The sequence below is a fragment of the Manis javanica genome, chromosome 13, assembly GCF_040802235.1.
Source record: "Manis javanica isolate MJ-LG chromosome 13, MJ_LKY, whole genome shotgun sequence".
NCBI lineage: Eukaryota > Metazoa > Chordata > Mammalia > Pholidota > Manidae > Manis > Manis javanica.
In genome coordinates, this window is record NC_133168.1 from 14,369,651 (window position 1) to 14,379,300 (window position 9,650).

General features: G+C 38.7%; 1 non-coding gene across 1 annotated transcript; it reads right to left on the minus strand.

The window, feature by feature from the left end:
- Positions 1-400: 400 nt before the first annotated feature.
- Positions 401-538, minus strand: LOC118970038 (small nucleolar RNA SNORA8). The gene has a single exon (XR_005057841.2). It is a non-coding gene; the product is annotated as a small nucleolar RNA SNORA8 (small nucleolar RNA).
- Positions 539-9,650: the final 9,112 nt, after the last annotated feature.

The window sequence follows — 9,650 nt, forward strand, 5'->3', positions numbered from 1 at the left end:
TTTTAAAGGATTTTGAGAATAGTTCTATTTTTTTAACTGTAAAGGGTTGTTTTTATTATGTAATATAGGCAACATAAGTCAATATATTTTTTAAGAACTTAGTATGGTGTGGTTCCATCCACTGCCTTTTGCTTCTCCAAAGTGAGGCATGATTTTCAATAAAAATAGCCCAATTTTCTTTAAGCTCAGCTTCTTTGTGCTCCATGAATATGGACATACTTCAAAAACTCCCCACCTGTAATCTGAGTTGCATTTCTTCAAGCAATTTACTTTGGGGGGACATTTAGGGTCAAAGGAGATGGGTCTGCCTGGTTCTCAATTTCAGACACCCTAGAAAAAGGGAATCATTAATTCTTACTGAAGATCATGTCGAACTGGACAGTGTAAGAGACAATAATAATACTGTATCAACAGAAATACCAGGTTTAATATGCACGAAGCCAAGAAAACCAACGATGCCAGATACTGAATTAATTTGGCGCTGTCCTTTGAACACCCAGAAGGAATAAACTGCTGCGGGCAAATATCCTGTAGTGCAAAGGACAGTTCTATCTTGTCTTTTGCTACTTAAAAGGGGGCCTGCACCCTCTAAGAATAGATTTTCAATCTACATTGCTGCGAGTCATGTCCGAGACAGGGTAACAGGGAGTGAGGGAGTAAGAAGAGGGGGTCTCTGCAAATGAGGCAGAAGGCCTTCCCGAGAGGCCTCACTGTCTGGAAGTGGTTCAGAGAATTTCTCAACCACCAAAGAGTCATGGAGACGGGGTGAACTTAAATCAATGCTCTGAGAGGGTCCAGGGCTTATGAGATTAGAGAGGATACGTATGCAAGAGGCCCAGATTCACCGATCATGTATCTGAAGGGGAGGTGACCCAGCCACCACAGCTGGTGCCTTCCCAGGGCAGTCTAACCTCAGAGACCAACGGGAACTGAAGAGCTGCGGGCACAAACACCCATCTGCTGACGTCAGGGAGACTTACTTGTCTCCCAGAGCAGTTAAATTACTTCCAAGGAGGAAGAGATTCAAAAGGCCTAAATCTAACCCAATATATATATACATATATAAACACACACACACACACACACACACACACACACACACACACACACACATCTTTCTAAAGTAGAAACCAATGACCTTGAATTGTATGATGGTTTTTATTTCCTATCAGTATGAAAAGGAGTTTGTGAGTTCCATTGATTTCAGTTACAGAAAAATTAAGTTACATCTTTTCTCTGTTCAATTCAGAACTTACATACCTGAGATTTATAAGCCTAATAACTGTTATGAACTAAACAACATTTTTTTTTGAGGCACTGGGATAATATATAACTAGTCTTAAAACTTTCACAAATTGTGCTTCTTGTCATTTTAAGAAGATACCTTTGGAGACATGTCTCTGAATGTTCGTTTCAGTATTAACTGTAAAAGAGAAAACTGCTAAAAATGTAAGTTCCTCAGAAAAGGCTGTCATATTTGCTCATGTGAGAGTCATCCCACGGCTTCCCCGCTGTGGGAGACGCACTCAGCAAGTGTACTGAAGGTTCTTCTTCCTTCCAAATAAATAAGTAAATTACAGTCCTCCATGTCTTCCCAAAATACTGCAGGAAAGCAGTTTGCTCTTGGGTCCCCAGTTTAATCACTCCAGGGGTGCTCCTTGTCACAGTATCTCATGGCAAATTAAGTGCCCTAGAGATTTATAAACCTGCTGTGGGGGAAAAATGATGAGGGTGACTTGGTTACTTTTCACAAGTTTTGTGCAATACTAATGAAACTATAGCTATGCTTTGAAAAATACAAAAGCCTCATGCAACACTACCAGGTAAAATTGGTAGGTAACATTGGGACTTATAAAGACCCCAGTGTTTCATTAGAAAACATTGCTGTTTGTATATTATTAAAATACATATATTAGAAAACTAATGACCTTACGTGAGTCACTTGGAATCATGGTAAAACATCTGAATCAGTTAAATTCATTTCAATGACACTGTTCTTTGATTTCTACAAAAGATATTTTAAGCATTCTCTTGAATGTTGGGACAACAGAGAGAACAAAATATCCTTAATAATAATTTTAAAATGAGTTATAAAATCATTTTAACTCTCTCTTTCTTTCTCTCATTCCACTGTGAATCTTTTAGGGTCACAAACAGACCAGTGATTCAACTCTTTATTTCAAAGATTAAACATGTTCCAATAATCATTGAGAGAAATTAAATATTTTTCTGAGAATAGTTCTGAAAAAAAGTTCTACTTTGTTCTGCTTACATTTCTTAACTGTCTTAGGAGTTATTTAGACAGTGAATAGTCATTTTGTTAATATATTCAGCTGAATATCTCTTGAGAGTTGCACTTAAGATGCAGTAATTATTTTTGTCATTTTCATAGGAATCAGTGAAATACATATTTGGTATTACTGACATAGTGCTGTGGGCAATTAAAAAGACAAACATTGTTGATAGCTATATTTTGAAAACATTTTTTTTTAAACTCTCTGTGTTTACAGTATCCGTGATGTGCAACTCTAAAAGTATTGGCTCAGATCTCCTTAAGAATTGCCCTGTGGATCCCAGTGGTGGGTAGAGTGACCTCTTCCGCCTTGTCAAAAGGGCAAACGTGTCACGCTCACAGTAGTCAGTACTCTGAGGAGCATCCCTTCAGCCCAGAAACATGGACCAGGCAGGCACTCCAGAGGGCAGGTGCTGAGATATGCGGACTTGACAGAGACAAATTGTATGAGGACTCACCAGCTATCAAGGACGAAGGGACACTTGGCCTCTGAAGCTGAAGCCCACTCAGATCTCTACTGTATTACTTAGTGATGCGAACAGAGACTTAATTCTTTGAAGTCCCTGATTTAAGGAGCTGAAGAGCAAAGGTAGCCTTTTGCTTGATCTGATCCTTGATACTAAAAGAAGCAGAGATAAAACACTTTCTATTTTTACCAATCGATGTATTTTGAGGTCAGTATTTTAGTCTGTTCATCTACATTTGTCCCTGTGACTTCCTTCCTAAGTTCTTATTCACTCATGATTAGACTATCAATTAATTTGCTGATAAATCCTTGAACGGATCCCAGTTAACTCTTTCCAGTTTGAGAGAGACTTTGCTTTATTTCTATTGACTTATCATCGTCATCATTCACTTAGTACTCCAGTTTAATTAAGAATTAATTAATTCTCAGAAAATCTAAATGAAAATCTCAGAAAATTTACTGAAATAAATGAATCTCTGTTGATATTCTTTCCTAAGGAGGAAATCTAGATCATCTTCCTCTCCAAGCATAAATCATCCTCTAATGTCGAAAATTTTTTAAGAGATGAAATGATTCTTTTCCTTCCCTACTCAGATTCATTGTGTGGCGCGAAAACCCTGGATAGTATCCGTTGAAATTCTGCTGCACGTCATCTACTTGCAATGACCTCGTGAGAACTACAAATTCCCCAGGCACGGAAGGGGTGCGGCTTATGGTCCTCTCGGTCTTCGCTGTGCTTCTCCTGCCTCATCGTGTTCGCTTTGAGATCTTCCTGCTGTCCAGCGCCTGATGCTTCCAATCTTAAGGGTATCAATAGAAATGCAGTATGCAGACCTCCTCTGCAGATACCTCACGTTCACATGACATTTATGTGAAGTAGCCGCATTTACGGAAGGTTTGGAAGAGATGAGATTTACACCTCAAATATGCTTATAGCGCCACAGTATTGGACTCCATGTTTTAAAACTACGATATCCCCAGTGCTGTGCGTCTCTGAAATTAAGTCACCCATTTTCTCATGTCCAAACTACTGTTCATTTTTCAATACAGAAAAAATCATGGAGTTTTTATTTATTTTTATTTTTTAGCTACACCCACCAGTTTCCACAGGGGGCCTTACCTCCCAGCCCACATGGCTGATGGTCACTATCATCAATGAACAACGGATTATTTTCTTAAATAAGAATAGTTCTATCCTTAAAAAGGAAACATGTTACCTATAAAGAGATCTTAAAAAACAGATTAGCACACTCCCCTGCTCGTGGTCAGAGACCATGATCACAAATATTAACGTGATTATAGATATAGTTACCTGTCCCTGCAGACTTTGTGTTTAGGTTAGCTGTAATGGAACATAAGTCTACAAAACAGTAGTTTGTATTCTGCTTTTATCTTTCATTTGACTTTCAGCCTGCAGGACAGCACTGTCACTGAGCTCACGTCCTGTTGCGGTGACTGTACCACTATCAGCGCCAATATCAATATCCTCCCTGGGAACACAGCAAAGCCAGACTCTCCCCTGTGGGAGGAGTTGACCCATGTCAGGTATATTTAAGTTCAAATAACTGCTCCGGGAGAGGCTGCAGACTCTGAAAGCAAAACTGCCTTTTTGATGTGAAGACAATCAGCATCGATGGCCTGCCCTTAAACAATACCTGATTCTCCTTTTACCCCTCCCTGTGTTTTAATTATACTACTGTTTCGCAGGATAGCTTGTGCTTTCCCTGAACACCTGACCATTGCTACTGCAGCTGACGCTATTCACATCTTGCATAGCACGTTCTGAAGCAATCAATGACTACTGATACACCAACTATGGAGTGTAGACTGTCTTTATGCAGCCACCCTATTCACTTTCTCCACAGAGCTTAGGCACCTAACTAAGCCATATCTCCATGTGTTGATAAGCCTCATGGTTCCCTTACCACCAGCTATTAATCACTGGAGCTGATAGCTACAATGTAACCACGTGTGTCAACCAGCTGGGATAAAAATGATTATGGTAATAGCTTCCACTTCTTTGGTTCATCTGAAAGTTTTAGTTACAACTTCCTGACACTAGGGATTTCATTCTAAAAAGATACAACTCCCCTGGATAGATTAATAGAGTGGTAATAGGGAAGTTATGTAGTCTCCAGTAATCCCACTTTCTTCATCTGTAAAACTGACTTAATAAAACAGGTTTCTAAGGACTGCAGCATATGTGAAATCAAAGCATATATGTAAAGTGAAGGTCACTAACTCAAACGCTGCCACAAGCCACGTCAGTCACATAAATTAATAAAGTGAGATGGATATAAAAGAATAGGAATTTGTAGGACTTTTTGACACCTGCGATAGACAAAGGTGTTTGAACACAAAACTTGTCTTGGCTACGCAAAATTTTAAGGAGGAAAATCTGGCCACAAATGACCTGTTACTTGAAAAAATACTTAGTATTCAGGGGATTAAAAAATGTTATTCCCCTTTCACTTCCAGTTTCCTTCTAACTCCTACCCTGGCATGTTAGCAACCCCACGTTTATGTGTGGTTAATCAAAGTGAAACATAAAGATAGCTAAAACATTTTCTACACTCCTAAAGATCACTGAGGGGAGATACAAAGCAAGGAAAATATAACTAGACAAGAGCAACGGTGGAAATTGAAGGGTAGCAGAACATGTTCCCTCCCAAATATGACTGTAGTTGTTCAGCAGAAACCATCCCAAATTACGCCCCTTCGGTATGTTGACTGTTTGGAGCTGTAGACACTTGAAAACAGCAGACACAGAGAAGGGCTGTCTCTGAACTCTTCACAGATTCTCCAAAAGGAATTTGGTTGACATAAGACCCCTCCTCATCAGAGGGATTTACATCAGCCAGGGAAGATTGGCTCTTACACAGGAGAAGAGGATAGAAGTCCACATCAAACCCAAACCAAAATGGTTACAAACTCACCTACCTCCAGCCTGTTCTTCCAAGGGCCCATTCATTTTCCTGAAAATCATTCACTGTCCCCTATGAGGCCTACAAGTCCCCTCCTCTCTCCCTATTAAGATGATATTTAATCCTGAATTTTAAAAGTACCTCTTCGAGTTGCTCATTTTTTGCTTGGTCTCTTCCATGTATACACGGGGTGTACATGTTAACAAACTTCTGATTGTTTTTCTCTTCTTAGTCTATCTTTTATTGCAAGGTCTCATCTAAGAATTCAGAAGGGTACAGGGAACATTATTTTACCCCCCCCCCCCCACCAACAAAATAGAAATCCATGTTCTGTATACAATGAAACCACCAAAGAAGGATTGATGCACTGACGTCATCAGGGAGGGTTTTATAGATGGGCTGTCGTTTGAGCTGGCTCTCGTAGTAAACTAAGGTAGCTGACTTAAAAAAAATGGTCAAGGGTTTTTAAAACTACAGGAAGTATTTGTACAAAAATATAAAGAAATGAATATATACGGTGATCTCTCACCAACCTTAGAGTCTTGTACTCAAGTAGTTAGACAACCACAGAATATATTCTTTGGGACTAAAAATCCACACCTGCCCCCTACCACCTGAAAAAAAAAAAAAAAGAAAACTAGATAAATGCTTACCTGCAATCTTTAATTATTCAGTAATACTTTGAACTACTAATGTCTCTACCAAAGATTTATTCCCAGTATGTAAAATAATGTGCATGGATGTTCATCATATCAAGTATTAAGTAGAAACGTAAGCTCAGCATGTTTTAATAGGTTTCAATGATATAATCATTTTGGGTGAATAGTTTGGGAATAACCCATAATTACTACTAGCATTCCTTACCTTCTCACTCAGGCCAGAGGGCACCAGCATTCAATATTAGTTGTTTTATTCTTTTGGTTCCCTAATCATTTGCTGCTTTCTGTCAGGATCTTATTACCTCCCATCTGGACTGTTATGATATTTTACTATGCTCAACCTCTCTTCTTTGGTTTAGTATGAATCTTTCTAGAACACAGTTTTGATCTTATTGCTTCTCTGCTGAACAATGTTTACTAATACTCCATTGCCTACCAGAGTAATACAGATCATTGCAAAATAAATACTGTTTATTTAGCTTGCCTCAAGTTGTCAATATGAGTCTGTGTTGGCAGATAAACCAGGATAGATGCAAATGAGATATAAGGGAAACAGAACAAGTAAAGTGTTGATTTAGAGTTTTGGTGCCTTCTGGATTTAAGTTGTAATTCAACAGTCACTTCTGTATGACTTTAGAAGCTACCCAACATTTTCCAGTCTCAGTTGAAAATGTTGATTTTCAACTCAGTCTCAATGAGTCAATCAGTTCTTGTTACTGTTGCCAAGAGTTACTGTGAAGGTTTGTCTTCACAATCAGAGGTTCAGAGGTAACACAATAGATGCTCCAATGTCTGTAGAAATGAAGAGAATGGGATCTGGTTAAGTTGGAAACTCTGACAGCATAAAAATAAGAATTTCCAACAAATGTTTTGAAGGAGACAAAGGGCCCAGAAGGATACAAGCAGGAGACACTCGGGGGAACACATGGCATCAGGAAAGACTGACAGCAGGTAATAGGAAGAAAATTTTTAAAATGCCAGGGCATGGGTATCAGGTGGATATCCTTGCAAGGAAAGGTCTAGGGAGTCCATTAGCAGGAAGAAATAACCTGGAAAATAAAGAAAACTGAGATCAGAAGCTTCATACCACAGATAAATGGCACATGGAGTTGCAAGAGCAGAACTCCAGCATGAGGATAAGACAGAACATGAAAACGAGCAGCAAGATGCAGCTGATCGCAGGAGCCTAATATATGAATACAGGCACCTTTTGATTTCCCCTCCTCAGGAGCCAGATTTGCTGCAAAGCCCAGAGGTGGTAGATTCTGCAGGGTAATCACATCTGGAATGAATAATGTCTCCCTGGGAGGGATGTTTGGGCTACAGCAAAGATAGGGATCCGACCCAGACTCCTCTGTAATTTTCTTAATAAATTTGAACTGGACACTCTCAGATTTGTTAATGGTTTGGGGTTTTACAGATACTCTTTTCAGAGATTTCCACTATAACAATATATTCTGAGTAGAGCCAGAAAGTCACATGTATTCTCACAGAGGACACTATAAGCTCTGGTTTAGAGGGAAGAAGATAAATGTGTACCTAAGCTTCTAAACTTGAGATGAGTGGTGGAAATAAAGCAACATTTATCCCCCTCCAGATTGAGAAGATTCAGACTAAATTTGCTCAACAAAATGTTCAGGGCACTTTTATTAATTTCATTTTACAGATTTAGAAAGTAAGCAAAGCAAGTTTAACTTAGTTCAGGTGATATAGAAAGTGGTTGAGTGACTATCTGAACTCAGCAAATTTGACTGTAAGACTCCATATTTTTACCCACTTGGCCCTCTTGGCTAATTATATACCAATTAATGATTAAATGATGTCCACCCAAAGAAAACCAGATACCATTCATAATAAACCACCTCAAAACTTAGAGGCTTAAAACAACAACTGTTTATCTCGTGACTCTGTAGGTCAGCTGAGAGGTCTTTCTGGTCTGGACCAGCTGAGCTGATCTCTGTGAGGTGCACTAAGCTGGGTGGTCAAGAATAGCCTCACTCATATGTCTGGCAACTGGTGGGCTTTGGGCCAGTGTCTTCAATTCTCTTCCACAGGGTCTCAGATGCTCTAATACGTTAGCTCAGGTTTACTCACACGATAGTTTCAGGATTCCAAAATGAATCCAGGATTGCAGTGTGAGAGGGCACGGCCCCGTAGGAGAGTTCATTTCAAGACTGTACATCAGGGTTTCTCACCCTGGAGCAGGTCCTCCTACCCCAGCAGATATCTGATAATGTCTGGAGAGACATTTTTGATTGGCATCATCAGAGGGTTGCTACTGGCATCTAGTGGGTAGAGGACAAAATATCCTACAATGAAAAGGACAACCTCCTTCTGCAAAGAATAATTCATTCCCAGATGCCAACAGCATGGAGACTGAGAAAATCTCATCAATTTGGATCACAAATTTTGTTAATGTCCTGTTTGCAAAGAAACTCACACAGCCTACCCGATTTCAAAGGATTAAAAGAAATAAAAAGACTCCAAGTCTTGATGAAAAGAGACACATTTGTGGTCATTTTTGCAGTCTGCCACTGCAATAATTATGTAAATAAGCTATCTGAGAAGAAAAAAGAAGAAAAGAATGTGGTAACATCAGCAGTAGCTGCAGAAGCTCAGGGAACAGGTGAGGAAGTAAAAAAGTTAGAGAATATTCAGCAGGACTGCAAACATCTTAAACATTTTGCTTAATTTAATCAGATTTTATGTGTGCATATATGTTTATGTATGATCTTTTCAGAGCCTTTAAGAGAGGTCTGTCTTTCACGTGGGGACTTATATCATTAACACTAAAATAATCTGCAGCAATAAGACATTAGCCTACATATACACAGTATTTCAAAACATGGTTAGAAAAACAACTCTAGTTGACCAAAAAGCTTCTCCATAGTAATTCCTGAAACATTCATATAGCTCATTAGCAATATACCCACTGTGATATTTTTCTTTCTCCATAAATGTAATTCTTTCTCAAAGATAAATTAAAATCAACGTGTTTTACTGAAAGATCAATATGCCTGGCCATATCATAAATAGAGTCTTTCCTGAGGGAATTGGTTTCTTTCATTTGTTGTCTTTTGAAGAAGTTCCTTAAATCTTAGTCTTTTCTGGTTAGGAGAAAGAAATAGAATAAGGAGACTATTTTTGTTATCTACTGGTATATCAGAAATTTGCAGCACACAAATTGGATTTTAAAAAACTTTTATATTTAATGAACTAGTAGTTATAGTTATATGATATAAGATACCTGGCAATAATGACTTAGTTCTTTTGTTGATCTGAATATTTCCAAATATGAGGGTTTTTGG